This window comes from Hemitrygon akajei, chromosome 21 (assembly GCF_048418815.1).
Source record: "Hemitrygon akajei chromosome 21, sHemAka1.3, whole genome shotgun sequence".
NCBI lineage: Eukaryota > Metazoa > Chordata > Chondrichthyes > Myliobatiformes > Dasyatidae > Hemitrygon > Hemitrygon akajei.
In genome coordinates this window covers 771,706-787,387 of record NC_133144.1, presented here as the reverse complement: position 1 = coordinate 787,387, position 15,682 = coordinate 771,706, and the positions used below count along the sequence as shown (strand labels likewise).

General features: G+C 46.1%; 1 protein-coding gene across 1 annotated transcript in view; it reads left to right on the top strand.

The window, feature by feature from the left end:
• Positions 1-15,682, top strand: part of snx33 (sorting nexin 33) — a 154,183-nt gene that overhangs the window by 96,674 nt on the left and 41,827 nt on the right. The window lies entirely within an intron of this gene.

Below are 15,682 nucleotides of genomic sequence, written 5' to 3'. Positions count from 1 at the left end.
CTCTGCATCTCTGATGTTTGAACTTTCTCCACATTTAGGTAATAGTCCGCACTATAGTTTCTTTTACCAAAATGTGTTATCATACATTTCCCAATACTCTATTCCATCAGCCACATTTTGCCTAGTCTTCTAATTTCTCTAAGTCCTGCTGCTTATATTGCTTTCTCAGCACTACCTACCCCTCCATTTATCTTTGTATCATCTGTAAACTTTGCCACAAAGCCATCAATTCCATTATCTAAATCAATGACAAACAATGGGAAAAGCAGTGGTCCCAATACTGACCCGAGGAACACCACTAGTCACCAGCAGCCAACCAGAAAAGGCCCCTTTTATTCTCACTCGCTGCCTCCTGCCTGTCAGCCATTCCTCTATCCATGCCAGTATCTTTCCTGTAATGCCATAGGATTTTATCTTGTTAAGCAGCCTCATGTGTGGCCCTTTGTCAAATGCCTTCTGAAAATCCAAGTTAATGACATCCACTGCCTCTCCTTTGTTACTTCCTTGAAGAACTCAAACAGAATTCCCAGGCAAGATTTCCCTTTACAGAAACCATACTGAGTTTGACTTATTTTATCATTAGTCTCCAAGTACCTTCAAACTTCATCCTTAGTAATGGACTCCAACACTTTTCCAACCACTGGCCAATAATTTCCTTTCTTTTGCCTTCCTCCCTTCTTATACTACTTGGAGCGGAATAACTTTTGCTCCAGGACCATGCCAGAATCAAGTGATTCTTGAAAGATCACGGCCAATGCATCTGTTATCTCTTAAGCAGCCTCTCTCAGGACTCTGGGATGTAATCCACTTGCTCCAGGTGACTTATCCACCTTAAGACCTTTGAGTTTGCCTAGCACTTTTTCCTTTGTAATAGCAATCACACTCACTCCTGCTCCCTGACACTCACGGACCTCTGGCACACTGCTAGCATCTTCCACAGTGAAGACAGATGCAAAGTACCCATTAAGTTCATCTGCCATTTCTATGTCCCCCATTACTACCTCACCAGCATCATTTTCCAGTGGTCCAATATCAACTCTCAACTCCCTTTTACTCTTCATATAACTGAAAAAAACCTTTATTATCCTGCTTTATATTATTGGCTGGTTTGTTCTCATATTTCATCTTTTCCCTTCTTACAGCTTTTTTAGTTGCCTTTTACTGAATTTTAAAAGCTTCCTGATCATCCAACTTCTCACTCACTTTTGCTACCTTATGTGCCCTTTCCTTGGCTTTTATGCAGTCCTTAACTTTCTTTCTCAGCCACAGTTGCCTACCCCTGCCATTTGAGAACAAATTCTTCTGTGGGTCGTATCTATCCTGTGCCTCGTGAACTATTCCCAGAAACATCAGCCATCTCTGCTCTGCCGTCATCCCTGCCAGTATCCTCCTCCAATCCACCTGGACAAGCTCCTCTCTCCTGCTTCTGTAATTCCCTTTATTCCATTGTGATACTGATACATGTGACTTATGCTCCTCCCTCTCAAATTGCAGCATGAATTCAGTCATATTATGATCACTGCCTCCTCAGGATTCCTTTACATTAAGCTCCCTAATAAGACCTGGGTTATTACACAACACCCAGTCAAAGATAGCCTTTCCCTGAGTAGACTCAAGCACAAGCTGTTCTAAAAATCCATCTCGTAGGCATTCAACAAATTCCCTCTCTTGTGATCTGACACCAACCTGATTTTCCCAATCCCCTTGCATATTGAAGTCCCCCATTACAATTGTGTCATTACCTTTATTACATGTCTCTTCCAGTTCCCTTTCCAATCTCAGCCCCACATCTTGGCCACTATTTGGAGGCCTATATATGATTCCTGTAATGGATTTTTTTACACTTACAGTTTCTTAACTGCACCCACAAAGATTCAACGTTCTCTGACCCTATGTCACCTCTTTCTAATGATTTGATTTAATTTTTTTACCAACAGAGCAATGCTACCCCCTCTGCCATCCTGCCTGTCCTTGTAATACAATGTGTATCCCTGGACATGAAACTCCCAGCTATAATCTTCTTTCAGCCATGATTCAGTGATGACTACAACATCATAGCTGCCAATCTGTAACTGTGCTGGAAGTTCATCCACCTTATTCTGTATACTGCGTGATCAAACACAGCACCCTCAGTTCTGTATTCACCCTTTTAGATTCTGTATACTGCGTGATCAAATACAGCACCCTCAGTTCTGTATTCACCCTTTTAGATTCTGTATACTGCGTGATCAAATACAGCACCCTCAGTTCTGTATTCACCCTTTTAGATTCTGTATACTGCGTGATCAAATACAGCACCCTCAGATCTGTATTCACCCTTTTAGATTCTGTATACTGCGTGATCAAATACAGCACCCTCAGATCTGTATTCACCCTTTTAGATTCTGTATACTGCGTGATCAAATACAGCACCCTCAGATCTGTATTCACCCTTTTAGATTCTGTATACTGCGTGATCAAACACAGCACCCTCAGTCCTGTATTCACCCTTTTAGATTCTGTATACTGCGTGATCAAACACAGCACCCTCAGTCCTGTATTCACCCTTTTAGATTCTGTATACTGCGTGATCAAACACAGCACCCTCAGTCCTGTATTCACCCTTTTAGATTCTGTATACTGCGTGATCAAATACAGCACCCTCAGTCCTGTATTCACCCTTTTAGATTCTGTATACTGCGTGATCAAACACAGCACCCTCAGTCCTGTATTCACCCTTTTAGATTCTGTATACTGCGTGATCAAACACAGCACCCTCAGTCCTGTATTCACCCTTTTAGATTCTGTATACTGCGTGATCAAACACAGCACCCTCAGTCCTGTATTCACCCTTTTAGATTCTGTATACTGCGTGATCAAATACAGCACCCTCAGTCCTGTATTCACCCTTTTAGATTCTGTATACTGCGTGATCAAACACAGCACCCTCAGTCCTGTATTCACCCTTTTAGATTCTGTATACTGCGTGATCAAACACAGCACCCTCAGTCCTGTATTCACCCTTTTAGATTCTGTATACTGTGTGATCAAACACAGCACCCTCAGTTCTGTATTCACCCTTTTAGATTCTGTATACTGTGTGATCAAACACAGCACCCTCAGTTCTGTATTCACCCTTTTAGATTCTGTATACTGCGTGATCAAACACAGCACCCTCAGTCCTGTATTCACCCTTTTAGATTCTGTATACTGCGTGATCAAACACAGCACCCTCAGTCCTGTATTCACCCTTTTAGATTCTGTATACTGCGTGATCAAACACAGCACCCTCAGTCCTGTATTCACCCTTTTAGATTCTGTATACTGCGTGATCAAACACAGCACCCTCAGTCCTGTATTCACCCTTTTAGATTCTGTATACTGCGTGATCAAACACAGCACCCTCAGATCTGTATTCACCCTTTTAGATTCTGTATACTGCGTGATCAAATACAGCACCCTCAGTTCTGTATTCACCCTTTTAGATTCTGTATACTGCGTGATCAAATACAGCACCCTCAGTTCTGTATTCACCCTTTTAGATTCTGTATACTGCGTGATCAAATACAGCACCCTCAGTTCTGTATTCACCCTTTTAGATTCTGTATATTGTGTGATCAAACACAGCACCCTCAGATCTGTATTCACCCTTTTAGATTCTGTATACTGCGTGATCAAATACAGCACCCTCAGTTCTGTATTCACCCTTTTAGATTCTGTATACTGCGTGATCAAATACAGCACCCTCAGTTCTGTATTCACCCTTTTAGATTCTGTATACTGCGTGATCAAATACAGCACCCTCAGTTCTGTATTCACCCTTTTAGATTCTGTATACTACGTGATCAAACACAACACCCTCAGTTCTGTATTCACCCTTTTAGATTCTGTATACTGCGTGATCAAATACAGCACCCTCAGTTCTGTATTCACCCTTTTAGATTCTGTATACTACGTGATCAAACACAACACCCTCAGTCCTGAGTTCACCCTTTTCGATTCTGTATACTGCGTGATCAAACACAGCACCCTCAGTCCTGAGTTCACCCTTTTCGATTCTGTATACTGTGTGATCAAACACAGCACCCTCAGTCCTGAGTTCACCCTTTTAGATTCTGTATACTGCGTGATCAAACACAGCGCCCTCAGTCCTGAGTTCACCCTTTTAGATTCTGTATACTGCGTGATCAAACACAGCACCCTCAGTCCTGAGTTCACCCTTTTAGATTCTGCCCACTTTTTACATTGTGACTCATCCTGTTGATTGCAATTTTGCCCCATCAACAACCTCTCCTCACTACACATTGCACCTGATCTTTAGTACTATTATCTGCCTTTTCTACAATACTTCTCACATTGAAAAATACACAGCTCAGACACGAGTCACACCTTTTGATTCCTAACTTTGTCTGAGGTCTTACCAACATCTGCCTCCACAACTCTCCACTAACTTTCTGGCAGTCTGGTTCCCATCCCCTGCAACTCTAGTTTCAACACCACTGTGCAGCATTAACAAACCTTCCTGCTGGGGTATTAGTCCCCCTCCAGTTCATGTGCAAACTGGCCCCTCTGCAGAGGTTCAACTTCCCTGGACAAGAGCCCTTCCTCCTACACCAACTCCTTAGCCACGTATTAAACTGTATCATCTGCTGAGGTCTGGCCTCATTAGCACGTGGTATAGAGAGCAATCCTGAGGTCACAACCCTGGAGACCCTGCCCTTTAACTTAGCAGCTAACTCCCTGAAGTCTCCGTGTAGGACCTCGTCACTCATCCTGCCCACTTCGTTGGTACCTTCATGGAGCACGACTGATAGAGTGAGGGGCGATGAGAAAGGTGCAGATTCCAGGGAAAACTCAGAAATGACTGATGTAGGTTGTGTCAGTGTCACAGTGAGGGGTGTGGGGTGTGTCAGTGTCACAGTGAGGGGTGTGGGGTGTGTCAGTGTTACACAGTGAGGTGTGTGGGGTGTGTCAGTGTTACTGTGAGGGGTGTGGGGTGTGTCAGTGTTACACAGTGAGGGGTGTGGGGTGTGTCAGTGTTACTGTGAGGGGTGTGGGGTGTGTCAGTGTTACACAGTGAGGTGTGTGGGGTGTGTCAGTGTTACTGTGAGGGGTGTGGGGTGTGTCAACGTTACTGTGAGAGGTGTGGGGTGTGTCAGTGTTACAGTGAGGGGTGTGGGGTGTGTCAGTGTTACTGTGAGGGGGTGTGGGGTGTGTCACTGTTACAGTGAGGGGTGTGGGGTGTGTCAGTGTCACAGTGAGGGGTGTGGGGTATGTCAGTGTCACTTTGAGGGGTGTGGGGTGTATCAGTGTCACTGTGAGGGGTGAGGTGTGTGTCAGTGTCACTGTGGGGGGTGAGGTGTGTGTCAGTGTCACTGTGAGGGGGTGTGGGGTGTGTTGGTGTTACAGTGAGGTGTGTCACTGTTACTGTGAGGGGTGTGGGATGTGTCACTGTTACAGTGAGGGGTGTGGGGTATGTCAGTGTTACAGTGTGGGGTGTGTCACTGTTACTGTGAGAGGTGTGGGGTGTGTCAGTGTTACAGTGAGGGGTGTGGGGAGTGTCAGTGTCACTGTGGGGGGTGAGGTGTGTGTCAGTGTCACTGTGAGGGGGTGTGGGGTGTGTCAGTGTTACAGTGAGGGGTGTGGGGTATGTCAGTGTTACAGTGAGGGTTGTGGGGTGTGTCAGTGTTACTGTGAGGGGTGTGGGGTATGTCAGTGTCACAGTGAGGGGCGTGAGGTGTGTCTGTGTTAAACTGAGGGGCGTGGGGAGTGTCAGTGTTACACTGAGGGGTGTTGGGTGTGTCAGTGTTATAATGAGGGTTACAGCCCTTGGGGGGAACATGTTATCGTGAGGGTGGTGATGGAAACGGATGGTATGAATTAGAATAATTCATTTCTGTGCTGTGCGGTGAGATTACACGCGTGGACAGGGATAACCAGTGGTGAAGAGTGTGGTGGATCGATCCTGGTAACCGTGACACATTCGGCCGGGTTTCAACGATCACTCTTTCTTCTGGCGTGTTTCTTTAACTGCCAAGTTCCCAAAAGGGTTAAAACAGATCTTTACTCGAGTTGTTTCTAATTTCTGATATGAGGTGAATGTAGCCGGGGCCTTCCCCCTTCTCTATTAAAGTTTCTTTTTGCCAAGATAATTGGAGACTGCTTTGGTTCACGAAGCCAGTGCGTGCGCCGGCTCTCAGTGATAACACACTGCGTGATTTCTGAGCGGAGCTGTTTATTGACGATTCTTCTTCACACTCATGACATTGTGCGGCAGAAAAACATCTTCATACCAGGCATACAGATGACGAGCTGTGTCCAGCCCCCTGACCGCAGTGGTCAGTGTGCTCAGTACTCCCTCCTGCTGGCCAGACAGAGCATCGCAGGGCCCTTCCTCAACCAGCTGTTGCTGTGAAATGCGTGAAGCCGTCCAAAGACCCTAAAACATTCGACCCATTGAGTCAGCCCCGCCATTATCATCCCTCTCAATCCCACTCTCCTGCCTTCTCCCTGTAACCACTGACACCCTTAGGAATCAACTTCCTCTTTAAATATTATATCCAAATGACTTGGCCTCCACAGCCGTCTGTGACAATGAGTTCTACAGATTCACCTCCTTCTGGCTGTAGAAATTCCTCATCATCTCTGTGCTAAATCTATCCAGTGCCACCAGGCCTAGGACTCTCCCACTATAGGAAATATCCTGTCCACATCCACGTTATCTAGGCCTGTCAATATCCAAAGGCTTTCACTGAGATCCACACGTTCTTCTGAACCTCAACAAGTACACGCTTGCTTTAATGTCCCAGTCCTCTTGAAATGAATGCGAACGTTACATTTACAATACAATTTGGAAGGAGCTTCTCCAGTTGCTCTCTACTCCATTCATCATGAGGCTTGACTTTGCTGATAAAGTCATGTTTATTGGCTGCACGAGGTCGTGGCGACACCAGCTTAAACTGGCCAGTATTCTGGTGAACGTGTTCTCATAACTTGTGGAGGGGTTCCGAGGATTCGGATTCTGCATTTTTGAATGCTGGTTTGCTATTGATAAGGGTAGTGAAAGTTCACCAGATCGATTTCTAGAAGGGTGAGTTGTTTTTACTGGAAGTGATTATGCACTTTGGACAAAACCAGATGGGGTGGCCATGACTCCTTACATTCTCAATAAGCCTGGCATGGGGTACTTTATCAAATGCCTTGCTGAAATCCATATACACAATATATCTATGGCTCTACCTTCATCAATGTGTTCAGTCACATCCTCAAAAAATTCAATCAGGCTCGTAAGGCACGACCTGCCTTTGACAAAACCATGCTGACTATTCCTAATCATATTATACCTCTCCAAATGTTCATAAATCCTGCCTTTCAGGATCTTCTCCATCAGCTTACCAACCACTGAAGTAAAACTCACTGGTCTATAATTTCCTGGGTTATCTCTACTCCCTTTCTTGAATAAGGAAACAACATCTGCAACCCTCCAATCCTCCGAAACCTCTCCCGCCCTCACTGATGATGCAAAGATCATCGCCAGAGGCTCAGCAATCTCCTCCCTCGCTTCCCACAGTAGCCTGGGGTACATCCCGTCTGGTCCAGGTGACTTATCCAACTTGATGCTTTCCAAACGCTCCAGCACATCCTCTTTCTTAATACCTAAATGCTCAAGCTTATCAGTCCACTGCAAGTTATCCCTACAATGGCCAAGATTCTTTTCCATAGTGAATACTGAAGTAAAGTATTCATTAAGTACCTCTGCTACCTCCTCCGGTTCCATACACACTTTTCCACTGTCACACTTGATTAGTCCTATTCTCTTATGTCTTATCCTCTTGCTCTTCACATACTTTTAGGATGCCTTGGGGTTTTCCTTAATCCTGTCTGCCAAGGCCTTCTCATGGCCTCCTCTGGCTCTCCTAATTTCATTCTTAAACTCCTTCCTGCTGGCCTTATAATCTTTGAGATCTCTATCATTACCTAGTTTTTTGAACATTTCATAAGCTTTTCTTTTCTTCTTGACTAGACTACACCATGGTTCCTGTACCCTACCATCTTTTCCGTCTCATTGGAGCGTACCTATGCAAAATGTCATGCAAATATCCCCTGAACATTTGCACATTTCTTCCAAGATGCTCTCCTACTGAGAGATCTGACACCTGACCAGGTTCATTTCCCAATACCAGATCAAGTACAGCCTCTCCTCTTGTAGGCTTAGTCACGTGTTGTGTCAAGAAACCTTCCTGAACACACCTAACAAACTCTAACCCATCCAAACCCCTTGCTCTAGTTTAGTTGCTGAATACACCAATGTCTATCTGTTTCCTGGAGATCAAGGGTGGAATTCAAGGCCCCGTCATCAACTAGCCCGGGGATTGTTACCAAGGGTTGGATCCCAAAGGTTGATCTGAAACCTGGAAGTTTAAGCCCTGTGGCTGAGGCCTGTCCTGGAGTTGAAGCCCAATGGTTGAGACCTGGATACTGGAGACTGAGGCCTATTGGTGTGCGTGGGTGGGTGGGTGGTAAGAGGACAGGGGGTTGATTTGCTCCCGTTGTTTTGTTGCTTGTTGCTGCCTTTGTTGTTCTGTGGACGTGTTATGTTGGTGCTGGAATGTGTGGTGACACTTGTGGGCTGTCCCCAGCACATCCTTGAGTGTGTTAGTTGTTAACACAAACAACATGTCACTGTATGCTTTGACATACACGTGATAAATACTGTAGCTGGATCTGAATCCAAGCCTTGTGGATATGAAAGCAATTTGGAGTGAATTCAGTAAATGATAGAACAGGCTGTAGGGATTGTTCCTGTTTCCATTTCTTACTTCCTCCACAAGCAATGAGGAGGAGGAACACAGAGTGTTGTGTTTCGTAACTCCATAAACTAATCAAAAGAAAAACACGGGAGCCAGGGATACGGACTGACGTAATCATCAGCTGAATCATGGGTGGTGACAAATCAGCATATAAGAGGGAGATTCAGAATTTGGCTGAGTGATGCCCTCAGGAACACTAAACGTAAACAAGATCGAGGAGCTGATTATTTACTTCAGGAGGAGGAAACCAGAAGTTCATGAGCCAGTTCTCATTGGAGGATCAGAGGTGAAAAGGATCAGCAACTTAAATTCCTTGTTGTTAATACTTCAGATGAACTGTCCTGGGCCCAGCAAGCGAGTGCAATTACGAAGAAAGCACAGCAGCACCTCCACTTCCTTAGGAGTTTACCAAGATCCGGCATGACATCTAACACTTTGACAAACTATAGATGTAGCGGAGAGTATTTTGACTGGTTGCATCACAGCCTGGAATGGAAACACCAATGCCCCTGAATGGAAAATCCTACAAAAGTAGTGGATACGGCCCAGTAAAGCCCTCCCAACCATTGAGCACATCTACACGGAGTACTGTCGTAGGAAAGCAGCCTCCATCATCAGGGACACCCACCATCCAGGACATGCTCTCTTCTCGCTGATGCTCTCAAAAAGGAGGTACAGGAGCCTCAGGACTCACACCATCAGGTTCAGGCACAGTTATTTCCCCTCAACCATCAGGCTCCTGAACCAGAGGGGTAACTCCACTCACCTCAACACTGAACTGATTCCATTAGGAAGGAGGTACAGGAGCCTCAGGACTCACACCACCAGGTTCAGGCACAGTTATTTCCCCTCAACCATCAGGCTCTTGAACTTGTGAGGATAACTTCACTTAATTAGTCCCATCACTGAAATGTTCCCACAACCAATGGACTCACTTTCAGGACTCTTCATCTCATGTTCTTGATATTTACTGCTTATTTATTATTATTATTATTATTATTATTATTATTATTATTATTATTATTATTATTATTATTATTATTATTATTATTATTATTAATTTATTTTTGTATTTGCACACTGGCTGTATACCCAAGTTGGTGTGGTCTTTCATTGATTCTATTATGGCTATTATTCTATTATGGATTTAGTGAGTATGCCCACAAGAAAATAAATCTCGTGGTTGTATATACTGGCTTGTATATATTTTGATAATAAATTAACTTTGAACTTTGCTCGCAGTGCATCCTTTAGACTCTAGCTAAAGCCAAGCTGGGTGGTACAGTGCAGATGTTATATATCTTATTCCATTCATTTTCAGGAATGACTGAGACTGCTTAGTAACAAACTGTGGTCCATTGCCATTGACCAAGTGTTCTGGAACACCAGTCCTTGAGAAGAGGCTTCTCAACACATCATGTGAGGTTGTGGTGGAGACCATTGGGAACACTTCAGGCCACTTTGCAGCTGCATCCAACACTACCAAGAAATTAGTGCCCATGAACAGCCCAGCAACATCCTCACAAATCCTCTGCCAGGGTAACGCAGGCCATTCCCGGGGCTGGAGGGACGCTGCTTTTGGCGTCTTCTGGACATGGTGGTGATATGCTGATTTAACTCAGGACACCAGCCAAAGCTACAAGCCAATGTTTTCATTTTGACCATGCCTTGATGACTGGCATGTAGCTCCTCCAACACTTTAGCTCCTGCAATGCCACTGGTGCTGAAATGCATCGGTCTCTACAGTTCCTTCAGATTCATCAGATGCTTGGTGAGGGGAGCCTGCTGCATGAGCAACAGCCTGCTGTCTGCATCGTACTTCCCTGGCTTGCATATAACGTGGACAACTAGGATGCAACACCCATAGTTGAGCCCGTCCAACTGAGGGGATCATACAGAAACAGGCCCTTTGGCCCAACTGCTTCATGCTGACCACATTGTCCACCTGAACTGGTACCACTCACTCATATCCCTGTAAACCACCCTCCCAGACGGTTGCATCACTGGAGGGTGGGGTGGGTTGGGGGCTACTGCACAGGATTGAAGTAAGCTGCAGAAACTTCAAACTTAGTCAGCTCCAACATGGGCACTAGCTCCACAGTATCCAGGACATTTTCAAGGAGTGATGCCTCAAAAAAGCGGCATTCATCATTAGGGAACCCCATCACCCAGTTCTTTTCTCACTGTTACCATCAGGGAGAAGGTACAGGAGCCTGCAGGCATTCACTCAGTCACTCAGAAACAGCTTCTTCCCCTCTGCCATCCGATTTGTGAATGAACATTGAAGCCATGAACACTACTTCACTACTTATTTTCTAAATTTTGCACCACCTATTTAATAATTATTGTAATTCATGATTTTTCTATTATAATGGATTACATTGTACTGCTACCACAAAGATAACAAATTTCACAACATAGTTTGGTGATATTAAATGAGATTCTAATTCTGATCTTTCTCTACCTGCATACCTGTCCAAATGTTTTTTAAACATTACAATTGTACCTGCTTGAGCCACCTCCTCTGGCAGCCCATTCACATACCCACCACCTTCTGTGTGTAAACTTGTTCCTCAAAAGCCCTTTTGAAATTTATACTATCTAGAGAAAGAAATCAGGATTCTCACAACTCCAGCTCTCTAGCCCCAGTAGTTAGGCAAACAGAACTGTGCATAGGTGCACCCCCCCACCCCCCGCCCCCATCTTGAACAGGACTATGCAAAGTATGCAGAGAAAACTTCTGCAGTTCCTGGAAATAGGTTATGTTTGTGGGAGTGTGTCTGGTTTTGTTTGCAAATGTCGGGGTTTCTGTGAATACTTATTTTGCTCTTCCTGCTTGGCAGATGACTTCATTTGTGGAACCGTGGGTGACAGATTAGGCCTGGAAAACATTTCAATTCATCTCTACTTTCCCTATGAGAAGTCATTGCTCCTGTGCAAATACACGTCTGGGTGAACAAAGATTGCACTGTCATCTGCAACAAATTGTCTTCCAAAGTTCACTAACTCCTGATGTCCTCTGACAGGTTTTACCTCAAAGTAACTCCCTGATCGCGTTACTCCCTGATGGGGGTGCTTGTCCCACTCCCATGAGGGAGGAAGCTACATAGTGTTCATGCCAGGACCATCCGACTTGAAAATAATAAGTTTTCCCAAGCAGCAAGGCTGATCAACACCTCCACCCACTAACTCAACCACTACTTCATTATTTCCTGTCAGTCACCTTATGTACAGCCTAGTGTCACTTTATGGACACACAATCATAGAGTCATAGAAAAGTACAGCACAGAAATAGGCCCTTTGGCCCATCTAGTCTGTGCAAAACCATTTAGAGTACCTAGTTCCATCAATCAATCTATGTATATAAGCTATATTATGTATTTATATTTATTGTGTGTTTCTTTCATTATTATTGTGTTCTTTATCTTTTCTGGGGTTTTTTGTGCTGAATCAGATCTAGAATATCAATTATTTTGTTCTTCTTTACATTTGTGTACTGGAAATGGCGTTAGACAATGCTGAAGTAAGACATTGCAATGCTCCAAGTCATATTTCAAACCAGATTCATCCTGTTACAGACCTGTATGCAGTTGTAATGTGGATGTAATCTCCTTGAGTGGATTCTGGAGTGAAAAGGTGCTCAGGTTTTAGCCCGGAGCTGATGCCTGCAGAGCAACCCCAGCTTTGCGCACACACGCAGGCACTAACACAGTGGATCCAGTTAAACTAGCTGTCATTTCCTGTCTCATTCCTTCCACACTAAACTCGAAAAGCCTGGCGGGAACTTCGGTAAGAGCTTACAATCTTCCCGAGATGGTGACAGCCAAATGGAAACTGGTCCCAACCCAGTTTCCAACAATCTTGAGGGTGTGGTGAAGAGAAAGATGGAAAATGATTGTCACTGTGGATTGCTGGAGGCAAACCGGCACTGAGACCGATTTTATCAGTATACAGCATGAACGAGGGCCTTCCAGACTTCTCAGCCACGTCATCCCAGCTACCCCAACACACTCAATTAATCACTGGACAATTTACAATCACCAACTAACCTACCCAGTACGTCTTCGGACTCTGGGAGGAAACCAAAATCGCACACATTCCATGGGGACGGCATGCAGCACGGTCAGCCGATCGATACGATACGCCACACTGAAAAGATCGATATGTCACACTCAGCCAATCGATATGTCACACTCAGCCAATCGATACGTCACAATGAGCCGATCGATACGATACGCCACACTGAAAAGATCGATATGTCACACTGAGCCGATCGATACGTCACACTGAGCCGATCGATACGATACGTCACACTGAGCCGATCGATACGTCACACTGAGTCGATCGATACGATACGTCACACTGAGCCGATCGATACGTCACACTGAGTCGATCGATACGATATGTCACACTGAGCCGATCGATACGTCACACTGAGTCGATCGATACGATACGTCACACTGAGCCGATCGATACGTCACACTGAGCCGATCGATACGTCACACTGAGCCGATCGATACGTCACACTGAGCCGATCGATACGATACGTCACACTGAGCCGATCGATACGTCACACTGAGCCGATCGATACGTCACACTGAGCCGATCGATACGATACGTCACACTGAGCCGATCGATACGTCACACTGAGCCGATCGATACGATACGTCACACTGAGTCGATCGATATGTCACACTGAGCCGATCGATACGTCACACTGAGCCGATCGATACGATACGTCACACTGAGCCGATCGATACGTCACACTGAGCCGATCGATACGTCACACTGAGCCGATCGATACGTCACACCGAGCCGATCGATACGTCACACCGAGCCGATCGATACGTCACACTGAGCCGATCGATACGTCACACTGAGCCGATCGATACGATACGTCACACTGAGCCGATCGATACGTCACACCGAGCCGATCAATACGTCACACTGAGCCGATCGATACGTCACACTGAGCCGATCGATACGTCACACTGAGCCGATCGATACGTCACACCGAGCCGATCGATACGATACGTCACACTGAGCCGATCGATACGATACGTCACACTGAGTCGATCGATACGTCACACCGAGCCGATCGATACGATACGTCACACTGAGCCGATCGATACGATACGTCACACTGAGTCGATCGATACGTCACACTGAGCCGATCGATACGATACGTCACACTGAGCCAATCGATACGATACGTCACACTGAGCCGATCGATACGATACGTCACACTGAGCCGATCGATACGTCACACTGAGTCGATCGATACGTCACACTGAGCCGATCGATACGATACGTCACACTGAGCCGATCGATACGTCACACTGAGTCGATCGATACGTCACACCGAGCCGATCGATACGATACGTCACACTGAGCCGATCGATACGATACGTCACACTGAGTCGATCGATACGTCACACTGAGCCGATCGATACGATACGTCACACTGAGCCGATCGATACGATACGTCACACTGAGCCGATCGATACGATACGTCACACTGAGCCGATCGATACGATACGTCACACTGAGCCGATCGATACGATACGTCACACTGAGCCGATCGATACGTCACACTGAGCCGATCGATACGTCACACTGAGCCGATCGATACGTCACACCGAGCCGATCGATACGTCACACCGAGCCGATCGATACGATACGTCACACCGAGCCGATCGATACGATACGTCACACCGAGCCGATCGATACGATACGTCACACTGAGCCGATCGATACGTCACACTGAGTCGATCGATACGTCACACTGAGCCGATCGATACGATACGTCACACTGAGCCGATCGATACGTCACACTGAGCCGATCAATACGTCACACTGAGCCGATCGATACGATACGTCACACTGAGCCGATCGATACGTCACACCGAGCCGATCGATACGATACGTCACACTGAGCCGATCGATACGATACGTCACACCGAGCCGATCGATACGATACGTCACGCTGAGCCGATCGATACGATACGTCACGCTGAGCCGATCGATACGATACGTCACACCGAGCCGATCGATACGATACGTCACACTGAGCCGATCGATACGATACGTCACACTGAGTCGATCGATACGTCACACTGAGCCGATCGATACGATACGTCACACCGAGCCGATCGATACGTCACACTGAGCCGATCGATACGTCACACTGAGCCGATCGATACGTCACACTGAGCCGATCGATACGATACGTCACACTGAGCCGATCGATACGTCACACTGAGCCGATCGATACGTCACACTGAGCCGATCAATACGTCACACTGAGCCGATCGATACGTCACACTGAGCCGATCGATACGATACGTCACACTGAGCCGATCGATACGTCACACTGAGCCGATCGATACGTCACACTGAGCCGATCGATACGATACGTCACACTGAGCCGATCGATACGTCACACCGAGCCGATCGATACGTCACACCGAGCCGATCGATACGTCACACCGAGCCGATCGATACGTCACACTGAGCCGATCGATACGATACGTCACACTGAGCCGATCGATACGATACGTCACACTGAGCCGATCAATACGTCACACTGAGCCGATCGATACGATACGTCACACTGAGCCGATCAATACGTCACACTGAGCCGATCGATACGATACGTCACACTGAGCCGATCGATACGTCACACTGAGCCGATCGATACGTCACACTGAGCCGATCGATACGATACGTCACACTGAGCCGATCGATACGATACGTCACACTGAGCCGATCAATACGTCACACTGAGCCGATCGATACGATACGTCACACTGAGCCGATCAATACGTCACACTGAGCCGATCGATACGATACGTCACACTGAGCCGATCGATACGTCACACTGAGCCGATCGA